We start from the raw sequence: 13,874 nt of genomic DNA, 5'->3' as shown, positions 1-13,874 counted from the left end.
TAGAGGTCAGTGCACCAAATTACCACTGCACCCCCTTTATCCGCTGGATAAAGGAAGACATAAAGTATGGAAAGCCTGGTTTCTCTAGGAACTGTGCCGTGGCAGCTGGGACCTTGCAAGCAGGTGAACTGACTCCAAACTCACGTGAGCAGCTGAAGACCTCCCAAACTTACTTAGTGAGAGCTGCCAGGGCCTTGCCCGAATCACGAGGAAATCCCTCGAGGGACAAGAGTTTTCCAGACTTACTGTTACAATTCAGCTCCCCGTCCCAATTATATTTGAACCAAATGAAAGATTCTTAAATTAGTTTGAATTCCCTGGGACAAGAGCTAGATATAAAATATATAAACCTGGATCCCAGAGATAATAAGTTGGAAACCTATTGCACTCGGCATGAAAAAGACTCGCCAGGTTTATTTTTATTCCTAGTTCTCACCTTTAAAGAAACAGAGATTTATTAAAATGACAAAGATTCATTCTTAAGTAACAAGCCTGTTAATTATTGAGATGGATAGACACATAGAGAATAGAGACATGAGAAGGTCATTCAGCCCTTCAAGTCTGCCCCACCATTCAATACAATCATTAAGACAGAAGGAGATAGGGAATTATAGAATTGTTATGATGCAGAAGGAAGCCATTCAGCCCATTGTGCCTGTACCAGTTCTATCTCCTCGTGCCAAACTCCTGCCTTATCCCCATCTCCCTTTTCTATCCAAGTAACCATCCAATGTCTCTCTTGAATGCCTCAATTGAACCTGCTCCCCCTACATTTCCAAATAGTGCGGATCCCAACTACATGATGAGTGAGAAGGTTTGTCCTATCTTTACCCTTGACAGATCATTCAAATCTATGCCCTCTCTCATTCTTGTTCTTTTTATGAGTAAAGTTAAAAATCACACAACACCAGGTTTCCAGCAGGTTTATTTGGAAGCACTAGCTTTTTACACACTGCTCCTTCATCAGGTGATTGATGATGATGAACCACCTGATGAAGGAGCAGCGCTTCAAAAACTAGTGCTTCCCAAGAAACCTGTTGGACTATAACCTGGTGTTGTGTGATTTTTAACTTTGTTGTCCCCATGAATAGGAACAGTTTCTCACTATCCCCTCTGTTCAGTCCACTCATGACTTTGAAAAACTCCATCAGATTTCCTCTCAGCCTTCTTCTCTCCAAGGAGAACAGAGCCAACTTCTTCAGTCTGTCCTCATTACTGAAGTGAACAGGTTAATCAGGGAAACTGGGGCAGCAGAAAGGTGGGGCAGAGTGGTGGTGGAGATATAGTGTTGGGAAAAGTTGGAGAACCATTTGAATGGGACAGCAAAGAAATGCAGAGATAATGGTGAAGGAAAGAAGTGAAGAGGAATCCGGTTAGGATAAGCAGAAACACTGTGAATGTGCAATCCTCAATCAGCTCAAAGAGGAACAGGAGCTTTGGAATGCAAGAATGTTTGATTAGATTTGATTAGATTAGATTACTTACAGTGTGGAAACAGGCCCTTCGGCCCAACAAGTNNNNAGGCGGGAATTGAACCCGGGTCTCTGGCGCTGTGAGGCAGCAGTGCTAACCACTGTGCCACTGTGCCGCCCACAATGTTTGTCTGTGCCAGAGAAATCACCCATGAAGACAGTATTCACAGAGTAATAGGGATGTACAACATGGAAGCAGACTCTTCAGCCCAACCCGTCCATGCCGATCAGATATCCTAAATTAATCCAGTCCCATTTGCCAGCATTTGGCCCATATCCCTCTAAGCCCTTCCTATGCATATACTCATTCAGATGCCTTTTAAATGTTGTAATTATACCAGCCTCCATCACTTCCTTTGGCAGCTCATTCCATACATGCACCACCTTCTGCGTGAAAAGTTGCCTCTCAGGTTCCTTTTCAATCTTTCCCCTCTCACCTTCAACCTATGCCCTTTAGTTTTCGACTCCCCCCACCCTGAGGAAAAGACCTTGACTGTTCACTCTATCCACGCTCCTCATGATTTTCTAAACCTCTAAGATCTGGGCACCACACCTGCAGATGTCTCAGTGACAAGTGGAGAAAATAATCATGAAATCTAATGGAATGCTGGCCTTTGTATCTAGAGGACTGGTGTAGAAGGATGCAAGAATTATGCTGCAACTATACAAACCCCTGGTTAGACCCCACTGGGAGAACTGCGTGCAGATCTGGGCACTACACCTCAGGAAGGAGAGATTGGCCTCGGAGGGAATACAGTGTAGGTTTACAAGAATGGTACCTGGATTTCAGGGGTTAAATTATGAGGAGAGATTAAACAAATTAGGCCTGCTTTCTCTAGAATTTATCAGGTTAAGAGGTGATCTGATTGGCGTCTTCAAGATATTAACAGGAAAAGACAGGATAGATAAACTATTTCCATTGGTTGGGCATTCTAGAACTAGGGGCATAGTCTGAGAATTAGGGCCAGACCATTCAAGATAGATGTTAGGAAGTATTTCTACACACAAAGGGTGGGAGAGATTTGGAACTCTCTCCCACAGAGGACAATGGATGCTGGATCAGTTATTAGTTTTAAATCTGAGATAGTTACATTTTTGTTAAATCAATGTGTTAAGGGGTATGGGCCAAAGGCAGGTATATGGCGTAAGGCCACAGATTAGCCATTGAATGATGGAACAGGCTCAAAGGGCTGAATGGCCTACTCCTGTTCCTGTGTCCTTGTGTTCCTATAGCGGGGCGGCATAGAGAAAGCTCAGTATCCACTGCTGCCCTGTGTGTAAGGGAGTCACTCTCTTGACCCAGTAGAGTAAAGAGAGAGAGAGAAAGCTCAGAGACAACCAGACTGATACCGAAAGGCTCAGGACAGAGTAGGGTGACACAGTTAATATCCCTATCCGGCCGCTCACCTGACCTTGCTGTATTCCATTATTCCTTCCTCACTGCCTCATTCCTCATGTAACCTCGTACATTCAGCAAATTGACACTCATTTGAGTCATTAATGGACATTACAAAAACAGCGGTACCCAGCTAGTTACAGTCTGCCAACCTGAAGGGAGTCCACTTATTCCTAACTCTCTGCTTTCTGTCCATGAACCAAGCCTTGATCCATGATAATATGTTAACCCACAGTCTCTGGTCCTAATTGTGTGTAGTTACCTCTTTGTGCAGCACCTCAATGAACACTTGTTGGAAAATCCAAACTGTTTCCCCTTTATCCATCTTACTATTCATGTTCGCAAAACAACCTTTAGGTTTGACAGATCCTGTTTCCCCTTCCCTCGCAGTGAAGGACTTCAGGAAGTTAAAGATGCCACTGGGTCACAGTTGTTATTGTGAAACCTGACTTAGCACGAACGTCCTGTTGTCACCAGTATAATGTCCCTGCAGAGACCAAGTGCTGGCTGACAAGGAATGTAGTTATTAACTTTTCATTTGATGGTGAACATGGAGCAGATCAAATCCGTAAGGAACCAGGCAACTTCACATAGTGCTCTTTAACAGGTTGGCAAAGACAGCAACTGAGAGAGACCAGCTCTGTCAAAGTCCCACAAATAATGTATTTATTCTTTTGTGAGATGTGGACAATATTCATTGCCCAACCTAAATTGCCCGAGAACTGATTGGCTTGCTGAGAGTAGGCCATGGTCTCGTGGTGTGATACCGCCTCAACTCCAAAGGAGTAGCCAAGTTCTGGGGACCTGGGTTCAATACTGACCATGGCCAATGGTGGAATTTGAATTCAATAAAAGTCTGGAGTTAGGAGTCTAATGATGATCAATTATCATAAAACCCAGTTGGTTCATAATTGTGCCTTAGGGAAAGAAATCTTCTCGTCTGGTCTATATAAATAAATATTGCCTGGCCAGTGACAATTGATTTTTAAAAATTTCATTTCAGAAGATGATAAAAAGTTATCCTCTAGTTTTCCCATGCCCATGGCCTCTATCTACCCTCATTTTCCAAAGACACAGCTTCCTGCACATCGGAGTTCTGAGGAACAGGTGTTTTCCCCTCCCAACAGTGCCACCTGCTGCTGGAGGACCTTCTACAAAAGCTTGGCAGTTGACTGTCAGTCTGACTGGTGCATCCTCCATGCCAACACCTCAACCAATCAACATTCTGCTCTCATGCAAAGTACATTTAATATTATTCAAAGACATGTTCCAACGACTGCGATCGCTTCCTGCTCTCTCTGGAATGGTTTAGTGGCTCTGAAAAGAGCCGTTGTGTTTTTCTCTCACATAAAGGTTCTTTTCCAAATATATCTAACGTCCTGACAAATCCAAGACAAAAAAAACTTCAGTGTCTTTGTTCAGTAATATTCAAAATAATTAATGTTTCAGCCTCTTTTCAAGCTAGATCCAACAGATTACTAAGCAGAATAAAAATCGAAAGAACTACGGATGCTGTAAATTGTTGCTGGAGAAGCTCAGCAGGTCTGGCAGCATCTGTGGTGAGAAATCAAAGTTAACGTTTCGGGTATGCTAACCCTTCCTCAGAGCTCATTATTAAGCAGACTAACCTTAAATCCAAACCTTACAAGGTTTTTCCAACAATTGATTCATGGTCACTATTGTGGATCTGGAGTCAGATGTAGGTGTCAGACAGGGTAAAAACAGCAGATTTCCTTCCCTAAAGGCAATGCTTAATGACCAAATGAGGTTTTACAACAGTTAATGGCACTTTCACTGAGAATAAATTTCAATTCCAGATTGGTTTAAAGTTCACCAGTAGGTAAAAACCATGACTGCAGATGCTGGAAACCAGATTCTGGATTAGTGGTGCTGGAAGAGCACAGCAGTTCAGGCAGCATCCGAGGAGCAGTAAAATTTTACTGGATTTTGCTAATCCAGAATTAAAATTCACCAGTAACTACCACAAGATTTGAACCTGTGTTACTCAGAGAATTAGTCTTATCCTCACCAACCTGGTAACATTCTCACTGAGCCACCATCACTACCATCTGAAGAGATTGTCAGGTAGTTGTTTGAAATGAGTGCCTGTTAATAGCCACTAGTCACCATGGTGACTTTCAGGTGATGTTCATGTCTCCAGGGGTGTGTCAGTTGAAGTTCATGTCACGTGTGTAAACATCCTTGAAGCAGGATATTGGATCAAGATTAGCCCCATTTGTAAAGGGGAACAGTATACCAAACTTACTCTGCACATTGTACAATGGAAGAATTCTTTTTCATCCCTGTTTAATTATTTAAACACACAGGCTTGCACTCTGAACGCTGTCTTCTTTGATATGTGATGCACAGACAGATTAGATTCTCAATTGTCTGTAGTTTTAACCCTGAAACCTGGAAAAGAAAGGCAGTCTGTTACATTTTCATATCCTCCGGGCATCTCAATACAGCCTTGTAATCAACGGTTCTGTTTGAAGTCTAGTCGCAGATATAAAGCAGCAACTAATTTATGTGCAGTTAGTTCCCACAAATGGCAATGTGATGATGAATGGATCATCTGTTTGGAGCCATAAACATCATTCTGGCAGAGATGGAAGCTGGTTGGCCCATCCGATCTATGCTAGCTCTCTGGACAGCGATCCATTCAGTCCCCTTCCCCTAAACCTCAGCAAGTTTATTTCCCGACATCTTTTATTATCTCCACTTCCACCACGTTCATGTGCAGTGAGTTCGAGGGAGAGAATCAGGGAGGGAAGGCCAGAGGTTTGGGCCCTGGCAGCTCTAGGCACAGTCATCAGTGACAGTGATTCATTCACAGGCTGTGGGCGTCCCTGGCTAGGCCAACATTTATTGCCATCCATAACTGTTCAGAGGGCAGTTAAGAGTCAACCACATTGCTGTGGGTCTGGAGTCACATATAAGCCAGACCAGATAAGGACAGCAGGACATTAGTGAACCAAATGGAAATTTCCAGCAATGGATTTACGATCACCATTTGACTCCTAATTCGAGATCCTTATTGAATTTAAATTCCAACCATGGTAGGATTTGAACCCAGGTCACAAGGACATTATTTTGGATTTTGCCCGAAACATCGATTTTGCTGCTCCTCGGATGCTGCCTGAACTGCTGTGCTCTTCCAGCATCACTAATCCAAAATCTGGTTTCCACCATCTGCAGTCATTGTTCTTACCTCACAAGGACATTACCTGGGTCTCTGGGCTAACAGATAGTAGCACTAGGTCATCACTTCCCATTGTGTGTTATAAAATCCACAGTATACCAGTGATCTAGAGGAGCTCTAACCTCACAGAGACAGGGAGCGATATGGTCAGGGAGAGATTTGAACACGAGATTTTAAACATAAACATATGAACAAAGAACAAGAGGAGGCCATTCGGCCCTTCGAGCCTGCTCGCTCATTCGTGGCTGATCTGATTGCTACCCTCAACTCTACATTCCTACACATTCCTGACAATCTTCCGTTCCCCTTGGTCATCAAGAGTCTGTCTACCTCTGCCTTAAAAGTATTTAAAGATTCTGCATCCACTTCCTTTTGAGGAAGGGAATTCCAAAATCTCACCACCCTCTGAGAGGAAAAGTGTTCCTCATCTCTGTTTTAAATGGGTGCCAACTTATCTTTAGACAATGGACCCTTTGTTCTAGATCATTCCACAGGAGGAAGCAACCTCTTACATCCACCCAGTCAGGATCCTATCGGTTTCAATAACATCACCTCTGACTCTTCTAAACTCCAGAGGATCCAAACCTGGCCTGTCCAGCCTTCCTTCAAAAAGCAATCCGCTCAAACCAGGGATTAGGCTAATGACCAAATAAGACACTGAGGTATCGTCTCATCCTCAATTCTCCAGCTTGGGAGCTCCAGGGTGGCTCAGTTGCTGTTGGAAATGTTGCTTTTGCATTCCTCGACACTGCTGTGGAGTCAACAAAGACTCACAGGGAAGCTACATCACAAAAACAGGCCCTTCAGCACATTAAGTCTGTGCTGGGGGCTGCTGTGAGGCACAGAGCCCAAAATACTCACCTCAACTCACTTTGATCTTTTTACTTTGAGGCCAGAGGAACTGTTGGAACTGGATCAGTCAGCCCTGACTAGAGTCAATATGTAGGCCGTGGATGGGGATCCCTGCTCAGGCACAGAGCCCAAAATACTCACCTCAACTCACTTTGATCTTTTTTACTTTGAGGCCAGAGGAACTGTTGGAACTGGATCAGTCAGCCCTGACTAGAGGCAATGTGCAGGCCGAGGATGGGGATCCCTGCTCCGGAGGAAGTTTAATCAAAGCCAGGCCCTTTCTAAGGGGCTTGGCAGCTGCTCAGAAAACATTCCATCCCAGCCCCGTCAGGAAAGTCTCTTCAGAGAGACCATCCTGGTCATTCTCTCTGGGATTAGTCTTCTGCTGCTTTACCCTTCATCATTCAAGAGCTAGTCATTAAAATAGGTTTCTGGAATGATCTCTATTTTATATGTACTCTCTCACACTCACATGTTCTCACTGTTACACACACATTCACAAATTTACAATCACCCTCATTCTTACTCTCCCACTCAATCACATACATACACAAACTCTGAAACCCATACTGACACTCACCCACTCATTCACACTCAGTCACACTCACTCACATACATATACACACATACATTCTAACACCCATACTCTGACACACACACTCACACATATTCACAAATTTACAATCTCACTCACTCACACTTGTTCATGCTCTCACACTCACTCATATACACAAAGTCTCACACATAAAGGAGAAAGACATACTTGTATTTCACAACCTCAGGATGAACAAAGTCCTTTATAGCCAATGAACTCCTTCTTGAAAGGTAGTCCTTGTTGGAATGTTGGAAACACAGTGCATACAGCAAGCTCCCACAAACAGCAATGTGACAGTGTTGATTGTGAAACAAACATTGTCCAGGACACCGACGGAAACCCCCTGTTCAGCTTCAAGACAGAACCATGGGATCTTTATCTTCTTCTTGTAGTCCATCAGAATGAGGAGGCAACTGGGCACGTTAGCCGATGTTGTTCTGCAAAGTCCTGCTCTTGCTGCTTGTCAGAGCCCTGACTGAATGAATTACAGACTGGTGACCCACCTCTGACCACATTACAAACGGACCTTCCTTGGCCACAGAGCTGCTGGCTCAGAGCCAGCAATGCAACTGCTGGGCTATCCTGGGAATTCAAATATTCCTGCAGAAATACCTGTCTATCCTGTACATATCCAGCTCCCACCATCTATAATAGCCATGGTTAAAAAGCTCAATCACTCCTATTAGTTAGAATTCACCAACCATTAACCACACAACACAAAAAAATACATCCTAACATTTGAATTAGGAGCAAGGGGAGGGCATTCAACCCCTCAAGCCTTCTCTACTATTCAATATGATCAGGACTGCACTTTGCCACCGTCTCCCAATAACCTTTGACTCACCTGTCAGTCAAAAATCCATCTACCTCCACCTAAAAATGAATGAATGATTCTGCCTCCACTATTCCCTGAGAGAAAAGATTCCAAACAGTCATGATCTTCTGAGTCAAGATATTTCTCTTCAGCTCTGTCCGTATTTTGAAATTCTGTACTCTCCTCCCAGTCTCTCCCACAAAGGGAGGAACATACTTGCAGCATCTCTTCTGTCAAGTCTGATGAAGGGATTATGCCCGAAATGTTGACTCTCCTGCCCCTCGGATGCTGCCTGACTTGCTGTGCTTTTCCAGTGCCACACTCTTTGACTCTGACTATCCACCATCTACAGTCCTCACTTTATCTTGTCAAGTCTCCTCAGGATCTTACATGTCTCGATAATGTCACTTCTCTTTCCTAAATGCAAATGGATACAATGTTCAACCTTACCTCGGAAGGTTACCTCTTCCCAGAAATTTGTTTAGTGCACCTCTGAACTACGTCAAATGCAGTTAGGATCTTGCTTAAATAAGGAGACTGGAACTGTCCACAGCCCTCTACATGTTGTCTCAGCAACCCTCTCTACACATCAGCACACCTTCCCAACATTTCAATTCTACTCCCCCAGCAGTAAGCAGCAACTTTCTATTAACCTTCAACTTGCTGCGTATGCCTACTAACTTGTTGTGATTTATGTGCCAGGAGCCCCAGATCTCCCTGTACCTGAGTTCTACAAACTCTTTTAATTTAAATCAGGTACCATTTTCTGTTCTTTCTGCCAATGTGGAAAAGCATGTGGACTTTATTATAGGAACAGAATAAAGTGGGTAAAGTGTTGGAAAAGGTTATAAGAGATAGGATTTATAATCATCTAGAAAGGAATAGGTTGTTTAGGGATAGTCAACACGGTTTTGTGAAGGGTAGATCGTGCCTCACAAATCTTACTGAGTTCTTTGAAAAAGTGACCAAACAGGTGGATGAGGGTAAAGTGGCTGATATGGTGTATATGTATTTCAGTAAGACACTCAAAAAGGTTCCCACAGTAGGCTATTGCACGAAATATGCAGGCATGGGATTGAGGGTGATTTAGCAGTTTGGATCAGAAATTGATTAGCTGAAAGGTGGTGGTTGATGGGAAATGTTCATCCTGGACTTCAGTTACTAGTGATGTACCGCAAGGATCTGTTTTGGGGCCATTGCTGTTTGTCATTTTCATAAATGACCTGGATGAGGTCATAGAAGGATGAGTTAGTAAATTTGTGGATGACACAAAGGTCAGTGGAGTTGTGGACAGTGCCAAAAAATGTTGCAGGTTACAGAGGGACATAGATAAGCTGTAGAACGGGGCTGAGAGGTGGCAAATGGAGTTTAATGTGAGAAAGTGTGAGGTGATTTACTTTGGAAGGAATAACAGGAGTAAAAAGTGCTGGGCTAATGGTTATATTGTTGGCAGTGTAGATGAGCAGAGAGATCTAAGTGTCAATGGACACCTGAAAGTTGCCACCAATTGATAAGGTTGCTAAGAAGCCATTCGGTGTGTTAGCTTTTATTGGTGGAGGGATTGAGTTTTGGAGCCATGAGGTCATGTAGCAGCTGTACAAAACTCTGATGTGGCCACATTTGGAGTATTGCGTACAGTTCTGGTTACCGCATTATAGGAAGGATGTGGAAGCGTTGAAAGGGTTCAGAGGAGATTTCCTAGAATGTTGCCTGGTATGGAGGGAAGGTCTTATAAGGAAAGACTGAGGGACTTGAGGCTGTTTTCATCAGAAGAAGGTTGAGACATATATGATAATCGGAGGATTAGATAGGGTGGACAGTTAGAGCCTTTTTCCTCAGATGATGAGCACGAGGAGACATAGCTTTAAAATGAGGGTTGATAGATATAGGACAGATGTCAAAGGTAGTTTCTTTACTCAGTAGTAGGTGCTTGGAATGTCCTGCCTGCAACAGTAGTAGACTTGCCAACTTTAAGGGCATTTAAATGGTCATTGGATGAATATATGGATGAAAATGGAATAGTGTACATTTGATGGGCTTCAGATTGGTTCCACAGGTCGGTGCAACAACAAGGGCTGAAAGGCCTGTACTGCGCTGTAATGTTCTATAATACAAAAAGAATTTCTATAATAATACCTGCCCAAACATTGCCAACTCAGATAACCTACCCATATAGAGTCATAGAGATGTACAGCATTGAAACAGACCCTTCAGTCCAACCTGTCCACACCGACCAGATATCCCAACCAAACCTAGTCCCACCTGCCAGCACCTGGCCGATATCCCTCCAAACCTTTCCTATCCATATACCCATCCAAATGCCTTTTAAATGTTGCAATTGTACCAGCCTCCATCACTCCCTCTGGCAGCTCATTCCATACACATTCCACCCTCTGCGTGAAAACGTTGCCCCTTAAGTCTCTTTTATATCTTTCCCATCTCACCGTAAACCTATGCCCTCTAGTTCTGGACTCCCCGTCCCCAGGGAAAAGATTTTGTCTATTTATCCTATTCATGCCCCTCATAATGTTGTAAACCTCTATAAGGTCACACCTCAGCCTCCGACGCTCCAGGGAAAACAGCCCCAGCCTGTCCAGCCTCTCCCTGTAGCTCAAATCCTCCAACCCTGGCAACATCCTTGTAAATCTTTTCTGAACCCTTTCAAGTTTCATAACATCTTTCCGATAGGAAGGAGACCAGAACTGCACGCAATATTCCAACAGTGGCCTAACCAATGTCCTTTACAGCTGCAACATGACCTCCCAACTCCTGTACTCAGTACTCTGACCATTAAAGGAAAGCATACCAAATTCCTCCTTCACTATCCTATTTACCTGCGACTCCACTTTCAAGGAGCTATGAACCTGCACTCCATGGTCTCTTTGTTCAGCAACACTCCCTTGGACCTTAACATTAAGTGTATAAGTCCTGCTAAGATTTGCTTTCCCAAAACGCAGCACCTCGCATTTATCTGAATTAAACTCCATCTGCCACGTCTCAGCCCATTGGCCCATCTGATCAAGGTCCTGTTGTAATCTCAAGTAACCTTCTTTGCTGACCACACCTCCAATTTTAATGTCATCTGTGATCGCATCTGAATCATTTATATAAATGACAAAACTTAGAGGACCCAGCACTGATCCTAGTGGCACTCCACTGGTCACAGACCTCCAGTCTGAAAAACAACCCTCCACCACCACCCTCTGTCATCTACCTTTAAGCCAGTTCTGTATCCAAATGGCTAGTTCTCCCTGTATTCCATGAGATCTAACCTTGCTAATCAGTCTCCCATGGAGAACCTTGTCCATGAAGTCCATGAAGTTACTGAAGTCCATATAGATCACATCTACCGCTCTGCCCTCATCAATCCTCTTTGTTACCTCCTCAAAAAGCTCAATCAAGTTTGTGAGACATGATTTCCCACGTACAAAGCCATGTTGACTATCCCTAATCAGTCCTTGCCTTTCCAAATACATGTACATCCTGCCCCTCAGAATTCTCTCCAACAATTTGCCCACCACCGGCGTCAGGCTCCCTGGTCTATAGTGCCCTGGCTTGTCCTTACCACCCTTCTTAAGAAGTGGCACCACATTAGCCAACCTTCAGTCTTCCGGCACCTCACCTGTGACTATTAATGACACAAATATCTCAGCAAGAGGCCCAGCAATCACTTCTCTAGCTTCCCACAGAGTTCTAGGGTACACCCAATCAGGTCCTGGTGATTCATCCACCTTTATGCATTTCAAAACATCCAGCACTTCTTCCTCTGTAATATGGGCATTTTTCAAGGCGTCACCATCTGTTTCCCTACATTCTATATCTTCCATATCCTTTTCCATAGTAAATACTAATGCAAAATACTCGTTTAGTATCTCCCCCCACTTTCTGCAGCTACACACAAAGGCTGCCTTGCTGATCTTTGAGGGGCCCTATTCTCTCCCTAGTTACCCTTTATCCTTAATGTACTTGTAAAAACCCTTTGGATTCTCCTTAATTCTATTTGCCAAAGCTATCTCATGTCCCCTTTTTGCCCTCCTGATTTCCCTCTCAAGTATACTCCTACTTCCTTTATACTCTTCTAAGGATTCACTCGATCTATCCTGTCTATACCTGACATATGCTTCCTTCTTTTTCTTGGCCAAACTCTCAATTTCTTTAGTCATCCAGCATTCCGTATACCTATCAGCCTTCCCTTTCACCCTGACAGGAATATACTTTCTCTGGATTCTCATTATCTCATTTCTGAAGGCTTCCAATTTTCGAGCCATCCCTTTACCTGCGAACATCTGCTCCCAGTCAGCTTTTGAAAGTTTTTGCCTAAAGCCGTCAAAATGAGCCTTTCTCCAATTTAGAACTTCAACTTTTAGATCTGTTCTATCCTTTTCCATCACTATTTTAAATCTAATAGAATTATAGTTGCTGGCCCCAAAGTGCTCCCCCATTGACATCTCAATCATCTGCCCTGCCTTATTTCCCAAGAGTAGGTCAAGTTTTGCACCTTCTCTAGTAGGTACATCCACATACTGAATCAGAAAATTGTCTTGTACACACTTAAGAAATTCCTCTCCATCTAAACCCTTTAACACTATGGCAGTCCCAGTCTATGTTTGGAAAGTTAAAATCACTCCACAGAGTTGCCAGATCTGCTAAGTTCCTCTATCAATTTCTGTTTATGTTTGGTTCAGATCTCCATCAGTCACAGTTCTTTGTTTTATTACACATTTTATCAGACCTCCAAATGTTTTTATATGCTAAGTGCCAAGCTTGATATTCGTACAAGTGCACAGATCATCATTTTTCCATCTTATGTGAGATATACTTGGAGAAAAGTCATATTGATTCTACATTAATTATTTGCATTTCATTATTGATATTCATCATAAACCATTGGAAGAGTACTGTCGAAAACCTCTCAAACATGCACTGCCATATTTACAACAACAACTTGTGAAAATCTAAGGATATGATTTTGAGAAATATTACAAATTACAACAGGTGACCATCTCTGCTCCTAGCAGATTTCTAAATCCTGTTAAGAACAAATATATCCCTCTAAACTTACAAGTGGATATTATCCAACTTGAGTGTGATGATGGCCTGTACATTGAGCTTATTCGTTTTGGTGTATAGCCAAGCAGACTCAACTCAGCAAGCTTTTGTGACCAGCAGCAAAAGCTCAAGAGGATCATCGTTAGCAGATGGTCTGAGCACATTCTGCTGGTTGCTGACTGAACACCTTTTTTTCTGGTCACACAGAGATAAACCAAGAGTTTCTACAACTGTAACTTTCAATAGCAAAGAAGTGATTATTCTACATTGGAGTTCAAATTTAAACAAGGTTTTCTGTAAATCACACGTCTGGTGACATCTACTTGCTTCATTGTAGACCCTGCTGGGACTGTTTTCTTGTCTGACTTCCATCATTTCTGAAATGAAAACCTGCTGCATTCAGGGTGAAACATGTTTGTTCTTTTGAAAGATTGAATGAAAGAAATTCTGAAGAAAAACCAAATACATTGCGGGTGAGGCCGAAATGGCTGGGC

The sequence above is a fragment of the Chiloscyllium plagiosum genome, chromosome 30 (assembly GCF_004010195.1).
Source record: "Chiloscyllium plagiosum isolate BGI_BamShark_2017 chromosome 30, ASM401019v2, whole genome shotgun sequence".
NCBI classification, from domain to species: Eukaryota; Metazoa; Chordata; class Chondrichthyes; order Orectolobiformes; family Hemiscylliidae; genus Chiloscyllium; species Chiloscyllium plagiosum.
This window is presented reverse-complemented; position numbering follows the sequence as displayed.